At 44.8% G+C, this 18,632-nt stretch overlaps 1 protein-coding gene across 4 annotated transcripts in view; it reads right to left on the bottom strand.

Moving 5' to 3' along the window:
• Positions 1–11,929, bottom strand: part of Gpr161 (G protein-coupled receptor 161) — a 39,075-nt gene extending 27,146 nt beyond the window's left edge. The window contains exons 1-3 of one of the 4 annotated variants that reach the window (XM_076941525.1): positions 11,729–11,929; positions 11,258–11,383; positions 9,341–9,433 (exon numbers count right to left, since the gene is read on the bottom strand). The gene's annotated coding sequence lies outside the window, so the exon portion shown is untranslated. Of the gene's footprint in view, positions 1–9,340; positions 9,434–11,257; positions 11,690–11,728 lie in introns of those variants that run through there. The other 3 variants (XM_076941526.1, XM_076941527.1, XM_034512810.2) reach the window with 3 other exon arrangements.
• Positions 11,930–18,632: the final 6,703 nt, after the last annotated feature.

Genomic DNA, 18,632 nt, shown 5'->3' with positions numbered 1-18,632 from the left:
ACAGAACCTATGGGTAGTCTCTATATAGTAAGGGAATATGTTGATGACTTACAGTCTGTAGTCCAACTCCCCAACAATGGTCAGCAGGAGCTGTGAACGGAAGTCCAAGGATCTAGCAGTTGCTCAGTCCCACAAGGCAAGCAGGCAAGAAGAGAAAGAATGTTCCTTCTTCCAATGTCCTTCTGTAGGTCTCCAGCAGAAGGTGTGGCCCAGATTAAAACTGTGTACCACCACGCCTGGATCTGGGACTTGCTTTGTCCCAGATGACCTTAAACTCAGAGATCTCCTTGCCTTAGTTTCCTGGGATTCATAGCCACTGTGTCTCAAGATCTCCATGTCAAGATCCAGAACAGAAACTTGTATCTCCCAGGCTCAAGATCGGGGACACAGATGAGCCTTCCAATTCCGTATTGGAGTTTATCCCAGATGTAATCAAGTTGACAACCGGGAAGAGCCACCACAGCCCTCTTCACATTCTCTCAGATCCTAAATCCCCATTTTGGGATCTGGCTCCATATGTGGTAAGTATTGAAATTCCTATAGCCCAGCACCCATCACTTTGCTCCAGGCTGGGTGTGTCTGGTTTGAGGGCTGGGGATGTGGTTTAGTCAATAAAATACTCAACAAAGCAAACATGAGGACCAGAGTGTAATCTCTAGAACCCATATTTCAAAAGCTGGTAAAAAGGTGCTTCTCTGTAACCGTAGCACAGGCTGGGTGGAAACAGGAAGATTTCCAAAACTCACCCGCCAGATAGTTTAGCAAATTGGGAAGTAACAGGTTCAGTGAGAGACTGTCTCCAAGTATAAGGTCTGTGAGATAACTCAGCAGGTAAAAGCACTTGTCACCAAGCCTGACAACCCCAGTTTGATGTCCCTGGCTCGCCTGGTAGAAGAGATAATCCACACACAAATAGTAAATTACAATTTAAAAGATACTCTTTAAAAAAAGATTTATTTACTTATGTATATGGGTGTGTTGTCTGCATGTACATTTGCACACCAGAAGTGGGTATTGGGTTTCATGGAACTACAGTTATTAGACAGTTGTGAGCCACCATGTGGGTGCTGGGAATTGAACTCAGGACCTCTGGAAGAGCACCCAGTGCTCTTAACCACTTAGCCATCTCTCTAGTTCCTTTCCCCTGTATTTTAAAACACAGTACATGAGACATAAATCCCCTCAATACATAGGCCTTAGAAATCGATTCTAACGCTATCATTTACTTTTGAAACCTCCAAGAGAGTTGTTAGCATCACAGTCGATCAGCTGGTGGGTTGACAGTGGGCCACTGTCCCATGATCTGAAACTGTGCTTGCCATGACACTGAAGAAGGCCGCACTGTATCCTTGAACACCAACCCTGTCACTTAGTGTCTATTGTCAAATTGACACTGCCAGAATAACCAGAGAAAAAGGAACCTCAGCTGAGTTATATCAGACTGGTTATTTGCTTATATCAGACTTATATTTTGGTTATTGCTTGGATGAGATTGGCCATGCTCATGTCTGTGAGAGACTGTCTTGATTGTTGGTCGATGTGAAAGTGTCCATCCCACTATGAGCAGCACCATCCCTGGGAAGGAGGTCTAGAACGTTAGCTGAGTGTGAGTGGGTGAATGAGCCAGAGAGAGAGAGAGAGAGAGAGAGAGAGAGAGAGAGAGAGAGAGAGAGAAGTGCTCCTCTGTGATTCCCATCCTGACTCCCAGCAATGACAGACTTGTGATGTGGAAGTATAAGTAAGTAATTCTCCTCCCCAAGGTGCTTTCGGTGATGGTGTTTGTCACAGCAACAGAAAAGCAAACCAGAACATTCACGGTGACATGCATGTTCTTTTTTATGCTTTCAATTTGCTCTACAAACCTTTAGCTGTCTTTAGCTGTTCATTTCCCTATATTCAACCTGCAATTCCCCTGCTGAGTTCACTAACAGCATGTATAAAATAAGTTTGGGATTTCATCCAGGAAGGCTTCAATACAAAGGGCAGTGATATGCACTCTGTCTGGGAAGAGCCACTTCCTCCAGGTCTCTGAGGTGAGCTGGTTTGCTCCTAGACAGGTCCATGATAAACAATGTGGTTCAGGTCAACAGTAGCATGTTCCAGGCACCCAGGATCCTTGAAAGAGCTGGGAATCTGGCTTTAATAATTTGTAAGCAATATGTGGGAAACTGCTGGATTTAAAAGCAAGGATGCCAAGCCCCATTTCACCCACCGGAAAGGTAGGCTCAATTACAATGACTGCTTGTCACTGCGCTGTTCCAAAAGGCCAAGTTGGAGAAACCTGAGTTTCCTGCAGAGACCACAGGGATTGGTGCAGAAGGTCTGAACAGGCCTGTGTGAAGAAAAATGTCTCTGTTTCTAGCTAGCAAGCTCCCCTTTATTTATTTTTATGTAAGCTATCCTACCTCACAGTCTCTAAATGGATCCTTTGGTGTTGGTAACTGAGAGGGGTCCTCCCAACCAAGTACATCCTGAGTATTGTCTGAGGACCAAATAAAGGATATTATAGTAAACGTCTTTGTGGTCAGTAAAATTCAAATGCGTTTTCACATAGTAATTAATTCACAGTAGCTTTTTGTTCTTGGGCGTGTCCTCCACTTGAAGAGATAATAAAAGGGCAAGAGTAGATTCTTCTGGGCTGGAAAGCCACTCCTCGGCCCCAGGCCATGAGCCTCCTTAGCACTTACTACCACTTATTTGAATAGCTCAAGGCCTGACTAACACTTGAGCTAAGTGCTGAAGAATCCTTTCTGGAACATTCTGCTCCATGCTTATCACCATCATGGTTCTTTGTGATAGACAGTTTTCCTGTTCATTTTAGTTTTCTTTTTGGATACAAGGTCTAAAATTTGTGGTTACATTCCCTTCCAGGTGGCTAACAAATGTTTCCCAATTGCCTTTGAGAAGATAAACATTGTATATCCTCCCTATACACTTTCTTATGGATTGGATATGAAGTATCTCCCTAACATCCCTACCAGGCTCATGTTTTGAAGACATGGCTGCCAAAGTAATGTTGAGACACATGGCTTACCAAAGTAACTGGCTTCCCATATAAAGACAATGACCTAACCAGTGGATAAATTCACTGATGAACTCACAACTCAATAGACTGCTGTAAAGCTGTGGAAGTGGTGGGAGACAGCACCTGATTAGAAGTATATCAGTGGGGGCTTGTCTTTCAGAGTCCCTACTTCTTTTTACCGATCCCCAGCCATGAAGAGATAAACCGCTCTGCTCCCCACTCTGCTCTCGGAAACAGTGTACCAGCATTCGGTGTATTGGACCTCCTTCAGCCATGAGCAAAACAAGTCTTCTCTTGCTTAAGTTATTTATCTCAGGTGGTTGTCACAATGACAGAACGCTAACTCACACTAAATCCACTTAGACCTGACAATCAATAGAAGAACCTGGTCTTTGAAATCCTTACCAAACCCAAGTCTGGGCTCTGGTGGTTGTGGCTTTTAACCTCTCTGAATTTCAATTTCTGCATGAGGAGAAACAGAGAATTAACTTACTTCATATGATTGCCAAGGGACGTATGTGAGGAAACACAAAAAAAAGCAGTTGCTAGAATGGCTGTCAGGGCAAACTCTAAAGTGTCCATATAAATTAGGCCATGAAAGATGTAGCCCCTTTCATTTCAAATGCAATTAAAGCCAGTTGGTTACTTAGCTAGACAAAATGGATGGAAGGCAGAGGCAAAGTGAAAACTTCCCAGGCTCCTTTAGGAATTCAAGGCCCCAAGATTGACACTAAGTGCGGGAAGAGTACTTCCTCCCAGTGGAGAACTGACTTAGCTTTAGTAACTACTCATTTACCTGCCCCAAGGAAATCTGGGTCAAAGGCACTTTTAAATCCATCTCTACTTGTGACTCTGGATGCCCACATCCCCTGCTTCCTTTATCTCACAAGCCCTTCCCTTCAAGCTCTCTATGGAAGCAAAGAACCTCATGCGGTGTTGATGAAGAGAATCAGGATTGTTGGGGAACAGGCTGGTTATGTCCAAGCACATATCACAGGTATCACAGGTAACTGTCCAGTTCAACCCCTACTCCTAGGAGAGGTGATTTTGCACCCTCTGCAGGGGATACTCGGAACTGCCAGGGAGTACTCTGGGTTGTCAACACCAGGAGAGATGCTGCTGGCAACTCAGGGAAAGGATATTGGACTGGCAGATCAACCCCTCAACAAAGTACAGCTGGTCAAACAAATCAGTCATGCTGAGATGGAAGACCCCTGTCCTGTAGGAGCAGTAGCTCTCACTATGCATGCTTACCCAACAGATTAAGAAAAAAAAAAAAAAAAAGCCCTTTTCATAAACACACACACACACACACAATGACTTAAGGAAGCAGTAAGAAATGAGGCCACCGCTCAGAAGACCAAAACAATTACTTCTATTAAAGATAAACGAGACAAGAAAAAAATACAAAAAAAAAAAAAAAGAAAGAAAGAAAGAAAAACAAAAAAGAAAAAAAAAAGATAAACGATGATTACATGTCAGTGAAGTTTTAATGTAGCCCTATCTGTTTCTGTACTATCTAGAATACTATTCACCCCATCTCTTAAGACCTAGTGACTAGACTTGTACCTCAGTTAGCAGAGAGCTCACCTAGCATACACCCTGGACTCCATCCCCAGCACTAAATAAAGCATTTGTGGTAGCACACACCTATAATCCCAGCACTGGGGGAGTGAAGGCAGACGCTGAAGCCATTCTGTGTTACACAGGGACTTCAAGCCCATCCTGGGATACAGACCCTGTCTTTTATAAACAGTAGGGTGTGCTGGAAAGAGGGCACAGCAGTTAAGAGCAGTTGATACTCTTTCAGTGGATCTGGGTTCAGTTCCCAGCATTCACACAAGGCAGCTCACAGCATCCTGTGACTCCAGTTCCAGGGGATCTAATCCTGTCTTCTGGCCTCTAAAGGCATTTGGACACACTCATACTGTACACACACACACACACACACACACACACACAATTTTTAAAAAATATTTAAAGTCAAATCAGAAAACTGGGGCAAAATAAGACACCGTGTGTGTGTGTGTGTGTGTGTGTGTGTGTGTGTGTGTGTGTGTGTGTGTTGATAAAGATTTATCTGTTTCATTCCCTAAGTCAGATATCCCACGCATCACTGAAATCTAGCTCAAAGCTTCCTCTTTGATGCCGTTACAGGTCTCAGAATTCTACTCTCGCCCCAACACATTACAATTAGATATACCTATGTCATCTTATCTCTGATCTCACCCCCATTCCAATCTGTCATCCCCACTCTGCAGATTGATGGTTCCCCACACAGGCCCATCTGTGCCATGTGATGCCCACACCTGCAGACATTATTCACTAGCAGATGCCTTCCACCTCTGCTCTCCCACGTCAATCCCAGACCTTCAGACACGGCTGCTGTTCAGCCCTGTGCCTAGACATTGTCTCCACTGCCCATCACTCCCTTACTCTTATTCTGCCTGCCCAGGAAAAGCACACCCATAAGGCTTGGTGGGAAATAATCCATTTAAAAGGCAAACAAAATAGCCATTGGGTAAATAGACTCATGGGCAGTGTCTTAGTTAGGGCTTTACTGCTGTGAGCAGACACCATGACCAAAACAAGTCTTATAAAGGACAACATTTAATTGGGACTGGCTTACAGGTTCAGAGGTTCAGTCCATTATCATCAAGGCAGGAAGCATGGCAGCGTCCAGGCAGGCATGGTACGGGAGGAGCTGAGAGTTCTACATCTTCACCTGAAAGCTGCTAGGAGAAGACTGACTCCTAGGCAGCTAGGACAAGGGCATTAAAGCCCAAGTCCACAGTGACACACCTACCTCAATAAGGCCACACCTAATAGTGCCACTCCCTGGGCCAAGCATATACAAACCATCACAAACAGACATAAACCCTGACCACAGAGATCACAAAAGAGAGGGAAAGTGAGAAGAAAGTTATGTTCTCTCCTCTTTCCAGTGCTGGAACCCAGGGCCTCCAGCATGCTAGGTGTGGTGGTTTAAATATGTTTAGCCTAAGGAGTTGGTACTACTAGGAGGTGTGGCCTTGTTGCAATAGGTATGGCCTTCTTGGAGGAAGTGTGTCAGTGTGGGGGGGTGGGGGGGTGGGGGGTGGATGGGGGAGTTTTAAGACACTTCTTCAAGCTACATGGGAGTCAGTCTTCGGTTTGCCTTTTGAACAAGATGTAGAACTCTCAGCTCCTCCAGCACCATGCCTTCGTGTACACTGCCATGCTCCCACCTTGATGATAATGGACTGAACCTCTGAACCTGTAAGCCAGCCCCAATTAAATGCTGTTCTTCTAAGAGTTGCTGTGCATTCATGTGTGTGTGTGTCTGTGTGTCTGTGTCTGTGTCTTTGTGTGTCTGTGTGTGTGCACATGCATTCACACAAACATAAATGCAGATACCTAGGGAGGCCAGGCTCTCCTGGAGCTGGAGCTGGAGCTGGAGCTGCATCGGTTGTGAGCTGCAGACTTGAGTGCTGGGAACTGAACTCCAGGCCTGAGCAAGAGCAGTCAGTGCTGCTCTTACCCACTGAGCCATCATCTCTTAACCCCACCCCTTGAACATTTTTTCTAAATTGGAAAATAAGTAAATAAATGAATAATAAGAAAGACTCATGGGTATTTAGAAATTTTCAAAAAGCATAACCCTGAAACTGGAGAGGACTTCCCAAAAGCATAACAGAAAACAAGAAGCTACCAAGAAAAATGATACAAATCTAACTTCACAGACATTAAATACTCCTGCATTACTGTGTACAGAGAGAGAGAGAGAGAGAGAGAGAGAGAGAGAGAGAGAGAGAGAGAGAGAGAGAGGGAGAGAGAGAGAGAGGAGAAAGGGAAGACATTAGATTTGTGAACAACAGCTGGGTTAAAGTCCAGAACCTAGGCAGAGCTTCTTACATTGATGGGGGGCAGGGGGGAGATGGTGGCAAAGGAATCGACAAAGAAATTAGAGGAAACACAAGTTGATTCCTTAAATGTTAAGAGTAAATGTACAAGAATCTATTAGCATTTAAAACGCACACAACGAATGTTGTTCTCTGAGATTCAGAATAATCTTAAAATGTCATATGCAGACGTGGGTATTAAGTGTGCTTCAGTATTTGTTTTGAAAGGAAAGAAATGATACATATTGTTCCACCTGTGGGTGTATGGATTATCACTGAAAGAGTAGGCAAAAACCAACAAAATTGGCTATATGTCAAAAAGGAAATACAGGGCTAGGGAACAGGAGTGGGGTGCGGCTGTTACTTTATATAACTTCTATAATTTTGAATGTTGTGGGTTTTTTTTTAACTCCATGACCTAACCCTAAACAAGTAATCTTACATAAGTAAGTTAATTAGATATCCTTTTCAACAGTCTCTCAGACCTCAATAGACAAAAGAGAACTCTTTAAATAACTCTATAAACTAGTGCAGTGGTACACGCCTTTAATCTGGGCCCTTGGAAGGCAGAAGTGGATGGATCTCTGGGAGGTGAAGGCCAACCTGGTCCACACAATGAGTTTTGCAACAGGTAGAGCTACATAATGAGACCCTGTCTGGAAAAGATTAGATAGATAGATAGATAGATAGATAGATAGATAGATAGATAGATAGAGGATAGATAGATAGATAGATAGATACGAACAAATGGACTGACTGTTTAAAATGTGCATTTCTTTACCCCACAAATTCTACTTCTAGAAATAATTCTTTCAGAAATATTCTAAATGTGATATAAATAAAGATGGGCAGCTAGATTAAGTGGAAACAAGTTAAGAGTCCATCAATAGGGAAATCTTTAAATAAATTATATTAAGTACACTATGAAGTACTATGTAGCCATTTAAAGGAGTGAAGCTGCAGGGTGTAACAATGTAAAATTTTAATTCCAGCACTTGGAGACAGAGGCAAGTGGATCTCTGTGAGTTCAAGGCTAGTCAAGACTATACAGTGAGATCCTGTCTTGAAAAAGAAAAAGAAAGAAAGAAAGAAAGAAAGAGAGAAAGAAAGAAAGAAAGAAAGACAGAAAGAGAGGAAGGAAGAAAGGAAGGAAAGAAAGAATTACTGAGATTGGATGACTTTTATGTCATATTGTTAGATCAAAACAGTAAATTACAGAAATTATGTATCCCCATTTATGTATTAATATTTTTCAAAAGATTATTCAACTTATGGGTTGGTTCTAAAGTTAGACATGAAGATGGTCTTATAATGTCTGTTATATACTGTTATATGACTAAATCATATATTACATATCACCTGTATTTCCAGACATGGTAATACAGAAGCACTGAAAAGAACCTGGAGGTAGGGGGTAGAGAGATCATTCCCTCAGTAGAGTACTTGCCTTGAACATGAGGACCTGAGTCCAGAACCCCAGCACCCAGGTAAGTCTCATTCCCACATCTTAACCCTGCTGCTGGAAATTAGGGAGTGGGGAAGAGGGCAGAAGGATCCCTGGAGCCCACTGGCCAGCCTAGAGGATTAGTTAAGCCCCAGGTTCAAAGAGAGGTCCCAGACTCAGAAAAATTGGGTAAGGGTGATGCTGTCTTCAGCACATAAATTGATCATGGTAAGTATCCATGCTCCAGTAAATACCACCCCCCCTCACACACACATGCAAACAACCTTAATCAGATGTCCAAGAACGATACAAAAGTAGAGAAGGGCTAGTTGGGGAAGAAAGGGTTCAATAGAGAGGGAGGGGGAAGAGAGGTAAGGGATGAGCATGGAGGGAGGTGGGAAGAGAGGTAAGGGATGAGCATGGAGGGAGGGGGAAGAGAAGGTAAGGGGTGAGCATGGAAGGAGGGGGAAGAGAGGTAAGGGATGAGCATGGAGGGAGGGGGGAAGAGAGGTAAGGGATGAGCATGGAGGGAGGGGGAAGAGAAGGTAAGGGGTGAGCATAGTCAAAATCACTATATACATTGTCAAAATATCAATAGTAAGGTGGAGGAAAGGTATCAACCTCTGGTTTCCACATGCATGTACACACACAGAGAGAGAGAGAGAGAGGGAGAGAGAGAGAGAGAGAGAGAGAGAGAGAGAGAAACAGAGAGAGAAACAGAGAGAGAGAGAGACAGAGACGGAAGACTTAGAAGGAAACACAGTTTTCTATATGTTTCCATATTTTTTTAAAATCTTTTTAATCTTTCCTAGTAACCCTTGGTTTTGAAAACTCACTATATGCCAGACAAGCTTTATCATTACATGCCCAGGGAATACACTGAAAAGGGCAGGCCCAGGCAGTACCTAGGGGCTAGGTACTTCAGTTTATTCCCAATCACCCAGGACTCCAGTATACTACAAACAAACCAGAACAAAAGTGCAAACGTACCTCATCAGGGTCCACACTTGACAGATTGAAGACTCCTTTGTTCACGTTCCCAACATTTCCTGAATATGTCTGCCATGCATGCTACCCTCTTCACTGCCAGGCACAGAAAACGACCCAAGAAGCAAATGAAAAACTAGTTGAAAGTATTCCCTCTTGTGACAGGACAAGGTTAGTAAAAGTTGAATAAATGAAGTACTGAGTCTTAAAGCCAACCCTTCCTCCGAATTGCAAAGCACAGCAACAGCGAAACTTCACCTTGTTAAGATTTCTGGTTTTTAAAATTCTCCCCTCAAGTCGTGTTTTACAACATTTCAGGTAGACAGGTCTAACCTAGCCTGCATACTGGTAGTCCGAAGATAACAAGTCAATTGGACATGCCATTCAGGTCTCTGCACATTTAACAAAAAATGAGTTTTGAGTTAAAAGACACTTTTTTAAATGGATTTTTTTCCCCCACAAAAATTAACAGCTGCCACAAAGCTCACGTCAGACAACAGTGTGTTGGGGCCTTGTATGGGCAGCTGGCTGCTTCCTCCTGGGATGTCACTCTGTACATAACATTGCTGAGCCAACCTGCCTGGCTTCCTGTATCCTGGCTTCCTGGTCATAGAGTGTGTGCCTTAGGACTCTACCTGGATATGCTGACAGTTATAGAGGATGAAGTTCAGAGCCCAAACAGCACACAAACCCCCTCTGACCACTCCATATTCCTTGGTCAGAGGACTCCTGCAATATAAATTTGGGGATGCAAGGTCTTGAAGTTAGTCCCTAAACACTAAGCAGGTTTCTTTATGAGATGTCTCTGCTCACTGCCATCTCGTTGGCTCTGCAGGACAAAAAGTCCTGAGTTAAAGGACCCGCCCTAACCCCATGTGCAAAGCACTGCTCAGTCAAAAGACTCTAGTTCAGTCAGGAAGCAGAGGCAGGCAGATCTTGGTGAGTTCAAGCCCCTCCTCTCTCACCCCTTCCACAGTGAGTTTCAGGACAGACAGGGCTGCACTGAGACCCTGTCTCTAACAAAACAAACAAGACAAAACAAACAAGCAAACAAACAAAAAATAGGGCATTCCTGACTTTCAGTTCCTCAACCCTCACAGGACAATAACTGCAGTTCGCTGGGCTGTCCTGTGAGGGGATTTAAAAGGTGAGTACGAGAGCAGCTGTCAGCACCTTAGAAGTGGAGGATACGGTGGGTGTGGGCTGGTGTGGAAAGAGGGGCTCTGGAAGAAGCTGGGTGAAGAATTTGGCCACATAAACTGATGCCCCACCCCCATTCTTCCTGGAGGGGCTGGGAGACGCCTATTTTCACCTGCTCTCAAGGTGACTGAAGAAGTAAAGTGCGTTATACAGGCAAGCATCATCCATTTGGGAAAGCCGAGGCTCCCAGAGTCCAAGCTACAGCCCCAGGCTGGCTGTACCCATAGGAGATGGATTTGGAGGCTCCAGCACCTAAGACAGTTTGATCTCTCAGTCTCCCCTACTGGAGAGATCACCGAGCTCAGATCCTTTTCCTTCCCAAACTGCACCTTTCTCCCTACCTAGCAGGGAGATCTAAATGGCAACACTTTCCAAGGGATGAGAGGTACGATAATGAAAAAGTAGAGTCTCAGAGTTGTGCTACCCAGAGATGCCAATGCCCAGCTGCAGTCACTGGGAAGCCGATGGCTCTGAAGCGCGATGGGCTATCCCAACATTGTCATGCCACATGCCTTTGTGCACAGGGATGCACCCGGGCTTACGCTCTTGGCCCAGTTGGTAAAGTGCTTCTCCCTAGCCCCCAAATCAACTCAATCTCCCTCTCACCGATCTGAGGGGCAGGGGTGCCCACCCCACAGCGCCGGGAGACTTCTGGGTGCGCCTCCCACCCTGGCTCTCGCACAGGACACACCGAGTCTTGACCAGGAGGATGTTACTCACCTGGTCCTCACGGATTCCAGCCGAGGGTCGTAGCCGCTGCGCCCCACACCCCCATTCCTGAGCCGGCCGCAGGGGGCGCGGCCCTCCTCAGCTGAGTCCAGGGCACGAACTGATGCTCTCCCTTCCCTGGGGGATCCGGAGAAATGGAAGGGGCTTGCACCCAGCAGCACCAGGTGGGCTTCTGAAAAGCCTTTGGCCGATTGGAGGGGCGCGCCCCACAGTCTCTTCCCACAAAGAGCTCCAAAGCCAGCTCCCCCAAAGCAAGGCGCGGTACAGCCGGGAACGAGACTGGGGAGAGGGGCGCCGGGAGAAGCCGAACGCCGAAGGAGCAGGGGGATTCGGGGATGGCGGGAGGATTGGGGGGAGCTGCAGATCCAGCCGGGCCGGCGCCCAGCACAATGCCTTCAGCGCAGCTGCATCCCCCGGCAGCCCGTCCCACCCCGGCCTGCGCCCCCCGAGCCCGGAGCTCACCGAAGCGCCGCGGCAGCTCAGGGCCCGGCCGCCTCCCTGCCGCTTCCTCCCTGCGCGCCGCGCCCGGGACGCGAGGTTTCGGGTTTCAGCCCGCGGAGCCCCGCTTCGCCCCTCCCGCCGGCAGCACGCGGCCCCCGGGCCCGGAGCAAGGCCGAGTAACTTTGCGGCGCTCGCGCTCCGCCTCCCGCTGCTCGCCCGCCTCCGTCGCCGCCCGGGCCGGCGCCCAGCGTCCCGCGCCCCGGTGTCCCGCGCCCCGCCCCGCTCTCCTCCCTCACGCCCCTTCCTCCGCCGCATCCCCGCCCCTCCACTTCTTTCCCATTTCTTCCCACGAAGAACCTCGAGCAGCCTCAGCCGGCTGCTCTTTGTCTCGCCCTCACCGGCTCCGATCTGCCACTTTTTCTCTAGAAACCTTTTGTGGTCTCTACTCAGGCCTCCTCTCCCCGGGTTCCAGCCTTTGAGACATCCGTTTTCATTTCTCTCTCCATCCCTCAAATACTTTCGAATTCTTCCCTTCTCACATCCCCATTCTCCTCCTCCCGTCTCAAGTTGGACTCTGGGCATCCTTTTCCTTACCTTTCGTTCATCCAACCAACCACTGAGGGCATCTGTCTAGTGCCAGACTCGTTCCTGGACACCGGCAGTACCACGGTAAATAACCCCAAACAGACCTATAACACCTCTACTCCCTTTCTCAACAAAGAAGAAGGAAAAGCAGTGAATAGGGCCTGCTTGCTCAGAGGACATGAGAGCTTCTCATTCTTTCTTTCCTTCGCATTTCATTCTCCTCCAGAGCAGCAATCTAAATAAGGAGATGAAAAACCTAAGCGAACAGTACAACTGCTAAGAAAAAAATAATAAAGAAGAGTAAACGTGCCAGCATAATAATCAGATATGAAGTAATAAAGCCGTTTGTTAAATTCCAGCAAAAATAAATAAAATACTGCTACTGGCCTTAGAGAGGTATTCAAATCCCTCTGAAATCCATCTGCTTGGATAAGTGCAATAATTATTCCCCCGTCTGTGGATTGACACTGTGGGAGCTGCCTCCTTGTTATTAGGCACCATTTAGAATAATAATTTACTAGCTACCACCTGCTAAACGTACAGACTGCTTCAGGGAGCAAACCGGGTGGTGAGGAGAAAAAGTAAACAGATGATTTACTATTCTGTGTGATTCGATGCTTTTATTCGGTCAAAACCTAGCTGAGTTCTTTCCAAAGTCTAGGTCATCCAGTCAACGCTTTGAAGCCGCTTAAGTTGAACTGTTCTCAGCAGTATTTTAGACATCTATTTCAGCATCTTTGATTATTAATTTCATTTACATGGGCTCAAACACCAATTAAGCTCTGTGGTGCTGGGGTGTTAGCTAACCTTTTTGAGTCTCTGCTTGTTCTTATACAAAACGGGGGTGGTGGGGCATGTGTGTACCTACTTATCTGTGGAGATGAGAAGGTTGAGTGAAGGATGAAACAGATGGCTCAGTGGTTCAGAGCATCTACTGCTCTTCTAGAGGATCCAGATTTGAGTCCTAGAACCCACAGCAAGTGACTTGAAGCCACCTGTAACTCCAGCTTCAGGAACATCCAACACCTCAAACCTCTATGGGCATATGCACTCCTGTGCACATACCCAGCTCTGCACACACACGCACACGCACATGCACAGACACACGCACGTGTTCACGAACACACAAATAATTTAGACCAATTTTAAAGTCTAAGAGGTAAAGGAAACCCTGTAAGTCTACCACCCAGAGCCATACCATCTGGAGACTAGGCTTTTCTGAAAGCTAACATTCAGGAAAGATATGGAACTATGTGTCACCGAGTGCCACCATGGCGGGAGTGAGAATTCAGAGCAACTGGATTACAGCTTTTTTTTTTTTTTTTTGGTTTTTCAAGACAGGGTTTCTCTGTGTAGTCCTGGCTGTCCTGGAACTCACTCTGTAGACCAGGCTGGCCTTGAACTCAGAAATCCGCCTGCCTCTGCCTCCCAAGTGCTGGGATTAAAGGCGTGCGCCACCACTGCCCTGACAGCTTTTTTTTTAAGCTCCTGTGCAAAAACTGCCCTCCACCAAACAAACTCGCCTCAGACTTACTCTTCATTTTAAAATTTTCAATTTCAAAAATATTTTTAATCCTGCTGCTTATTAGCTGATATATTATTTATCAGAAAGGTATTTTATGTATAACTCACAAACTCAGGACTTACTGTGCATTTGAGGCTAGAAATTGCTGACAGCAAACACATTTTTTTTTATTGCTATCCTTAGGATTGTTTTGTGTTTTTCCCCTTCTGGAACTAATATTGAGCTCTGAGCAGTTTCAGTCAGAAGTAGAAAAGTCAGAAATTGTTATTGAAATAATTATTTCAATACTGTAAATAACAGTCATGTGCAAAAGTGACACTAATTTTGGTGCAAGAATATAATTTTCCTTTTTTGCAAATAAAAAAAAGAGAGAACACACACAGAGAGACACACACACATATACACACATATACACACTCGGACACAAATACAAACACAAAATAAACAAACCTTTCCCCAGTTGGATTTTTGTTTGTTTGTTTGTTGTTTTGATTGGTTGATTGGTTGGGGGTGGAGTTTAAGGGGATTTTGAGAGGATTGTTTTTTTTTTTTTTTTTTTTTTTTTTTTTTTTTTTTTTTTTCAAGACAGGGATTCTTTGTACAGCCCTGGCTGTCCTTGCTCTGTAGACTAGACTGGCCTCAGACACGTCAATCCACCTGCTTCTGCCTCTCTAGTGCCGGGATTAAAGGTATGCACCACCACCATTGCCTGGCTTCTCCAATTGGTTTTATAAACCATTCTTTTTAGAACCCTCAGAAGATTTCTGAGTTAAACTGAGAGGCCTCATTCTAATGAATCCCAATGCTTCCTGAAGAACTCTCATCTAATGAGGTGTTTTTAAATAAAATATCCATTCAACCCATCTGTCTACACAAAGCTGGTAAAAGTAGGATGGCAACTTACACTGTGTGGACCACACGGACCATTACTGCCCTGTTCTTCATATGCACCCCTCTACCCTCAGGCTAGGCTGAAGTGTCCGCTCTTCCAAGAAGTTTTCTCTGGACAAGACTTTCAAACTGTGTCACTCTTCTTATATAGAATGTACAACAGGCCAGCATGTTGTACATACATAGCAAATTCCAAGCCAGGCAGAGCTACATAGTAACACCATGTCTAGAAAAGGGGGTGGGGAGGGGAGTAAAAACAATAAATCTCTCCATTTATCTGTATTTTTTCTATCTATTTTCTTTCTTTCTTTCTTTTTACAATTTCTTTATGATTTATGTTGTGCGTGTGTGCAGGTCACAGGACAAGCCACCGAAAACACCTCTCTCCTTCCACCACGTGTGTCTAAGAAGTCAAACTCCAGTGGCCAGATCTGGCCGCAGACACCTTTACTGCTGAGCTTCACCAGGTCTTTATTGACTTGTCCATCCGTAACTATAAACACTCCACAAGAGCAGGTATCTCATGGAGTGGAACAGAGAGATTCGCTATTCTTCAATATAAGACCAGGGCTTAGCCTGAGAAAACATTCAAAAGAGGGAATAGCTGTAGTGATGGGTAATTAACGTGCTGGCCCCAAGCCAAGCATAAAGGCACATTCCTTGAATCCCAGTAGTTGGGAGGCAGAAGCAGGTGGATCTCTGTGAGTTCAAAGCCTGCCTGGTCTACAGAGTGTGTTCTAAGACAGCCAGAGCCACATAGTGAGATCCTATCTCAAACAAATAAACTAAAACAAAACCAAAACCACTTCTGGCCCCTCAAGCAGGAGGACCAAAGTTTAGGTCCCCAAACTGATGGAAAAGTCAGGTGAGAAGGGTGGAGCTGGCCTGTAATTGCAGTCTCAAAAAATCAGGAATGGGAATTCCCAAGGGAGCTGGCTAACTATTAGGTTGGTGAGCTCTGGGTTTGATTGAGAGGGCACACACACATTGTGCAAGCACTCATATATTCACGACCCAGGTATCTTTGAGGAACTCCTGTCTCTTGTTAAAAGAGCTCTCATTTTTTAAAATGGACAAAGGAACCTCTCCAAAGAAGGTAAACATATGGCCAGTGAGCACACAGAAAGCTCCTTGCCGTTATTAGTCATTAGGAAAAAGCAAATCATAACAACAATGGCATTCCATTTTCCACCCACTAGGATGGCTGTAATGAGCAAGACAATAACAAGCGTTATGCAAGCCGTGATGAAACCTGGGCACTTGCTCTCTACAGATGCTGCAGCAGTTTGGCTGTTCTTCAAAAATGTCACATATAAGGTTATCATCACACAGCCCTGGGATTCCTTATCTAGGCATCTACGCAAGATATGTAATGTATATTACATTGGGTGTAATATACATTATATGTGAATGTAAAAGCATTCAATGTGTATTACATTGAATGTAATATACAATGTAAGTGAATGAAAAAGCATGTGCATGAATCTTCTTAGCTGTGTTATCATAACTTACCAAGAGTAGAAACTTCCCAAAGTCTCTCACTTGAATACATAAGCAAATGTAGTATATATATCCACACAGTGAAATATTATGCACCACTGGGGATGAAGTATGCTAACAGACAGAAGGTAGACAGAATACAGACTGTATGGTTCTGTTTACCTGAGGTACCAGACTAGACAAATCTATAGAGACAGAAATTAGCTTATAATATCTCTGGGTCTAGAAATGAGATAAACATGAAAGATGGCCAGCGATGGGGGCAAGGTTGCTTATAGCAAGGATGAAAATATTGTTCAAAAAAAGACATTATGGGGCTGGAGAGTTGGCTCAGTGGTTAAGAGTACTGACTGCTTTTCCAGAGGTCCTGAGTTCAATTCCCAGACAGTGGCTCACAACCATCTGTAATGGGATCCAACGCCCTCTTCTGTAGTGTCTAAGAGAGCGACAGTGTACTCATATACATAAAATAAATAAGTAAATCTTTTTAAAGAAACATTATGATGGTGGTGGTGGTGGTGGTGGTGGTGGTGGTGGTGGTGGTGGTGGTGGTGGTGATGACGATGACTACTTGAACTGAAGACCAATGAGCTGCATGCTTTAAATGGGTGAGCTTTATAATGTGTGAATTGTCTTTAAAATAGAGATGTTTGAAACGGAAGAGTCAGAAGCCATCTAGGAAAGGCTATGGCAAGCAAGTGAGTTTTCTGGAGATGGCCCACCATTTTGCATGGCTGTGATGAATGCACTCTGAGATGTGAGGTTCTCAGAAGCTTCATCCCAGGATTGCTTCTCACTGCTGCTTGTCTTCCCTGTCACTATTACACAGCCTAATGATTTCTGGACATTGGCCCACCCTATTGGGCAGATTTCCTGCAGGATCAATATGAAAATGAACTTTCATGAATCAATGCTAGATGAATTAATTACAGCATTCCTAATTTAATTCAAATAATTTTAAGGAGAAAGTTTAAGGAGATGGTCTTAGTTGTTCTGCCAGAAAAATATAATAAAGAATCAAGAAAAGAATGTACCCCCTCCTCATAGACTAGTAAGTAAAGGCTGCATGATAAGGAATACAATGAGGTTTCATAAATTACACTAAGAAGAGAAATAGGCTTGGGACAGATATGTGATCAAGGAAAACATTCACTCTAGGTCAGGTCCAAGGATGAGGCCACAGGTGTGCACTATGACAAAGAGAGGCCATGCGAAATTGTTGCTTTGAATTTATAATGAATTTATGGAATGAAACACTGCTTTGAACTTACTATCAACATCCTTGTGTAACTCCCCTTTTGTGTAACATTTTATCTATTAGGTAATTTTATAAAGAACTGTTGTCTTAGAAGGTATAAATTGCCAGAAGAAATAAAGTGTGGCTTTTGGGGCTTTGATATGTATATATGTGTGTATATATGTGTAAATGCACATATGTGTATGTATGTTTATATATATGTATATGTGTATATATGTATACATGGCTGCCTATATGCATGTGCATACATACATATGTAGGTATGTGTATATGTATATAAGTATGCATGTGCAGTTGTGAAATTGATGAAATGGTTGATCAGGCCCAAGCAGTGTGTGTGTGGTGTGTGTGTGTGTGTGTGTGCGTGCGTGCGTGCAGGTGCACACCTAACTTTCAGCTTCTGAACCCCAGAACAGTAAGAAAAAGTTACAAGGCCAGAGGTCATCAGCCTTTGGCCTTCATCCTATGCTGTGCCCTCCCTCAGCACCTGAATGCCAGGGCTATTCTCCCCTAGCCCCACCCCCACCTCAATACAAAAGGAATCCCCAGAGGAATTTGTAAGCATGAGTCTTGGGTTCCATTCTCAAAGCTATGCTGCTTAAGTTCTGAGTAGCTGCTTATCTTTAGTTAGTGTTACTATTCTGTGATAAAACGATATGATCAAAAGCAAGCTGAGGCCGGGAAGGGTTTATTTGGCTTATATTCCTCATCATAGTCTGTCATTGAAGGAAGTCAGGTCAGGAATCTGGATGCAGGAGCTGATGCAGAAATTATGAGGGTGCTGCTTACTGGTTTGCTCCTCGTGGCTTACTCAGCTTGTTTTCTTAAAGAACCCAGGATCACCAGCCCAGGGATGGATCCTCACACAACGAGCTGGGCCCTCGCCCATCAAATCGCTAATTAAGAAAATGTCCTACAGCTGGATCTTATGGAGGCACGTTCTCACCTGAGGTTCTCTCCTCTCAGAGGACTCCAGCATGTGCAAAGTTGACAGAGAAGTAGCCAACACACTGCTGTTTGCTGTTGGGCATCTACACCCTCTCCTGTAGAAAGCATACCGTCAGAGTTTCCTTGGAGAACGATGACTTCCTCCTGGGGGTCAGCCCTGTGTTTTACATGACCTTGATTTCTGTCCAGCTTCAGGGTGAATTCTCCTCCTCAGCATC

This window comes from Arvicanthis niloticus, chromosome 10 (genome assembly GCF_011762505.2).
Source record: "Arvicanthis niloticus isolate mArvNil1 chromosome 10, mArvNil1.pat.X, whole genome shotgun sequence".
Classification (NCBI taxonomy): Eukaryota; Metazoa; Chordata; class Mammalia; order Rodentia; family Muridae; genus Arvicanthis; species Arvicanthis niloticus.
Note: the sequence above shows the minus strand (reverse complement) of the source record. Positions and strands in the feature narration are given on the sequence as shown.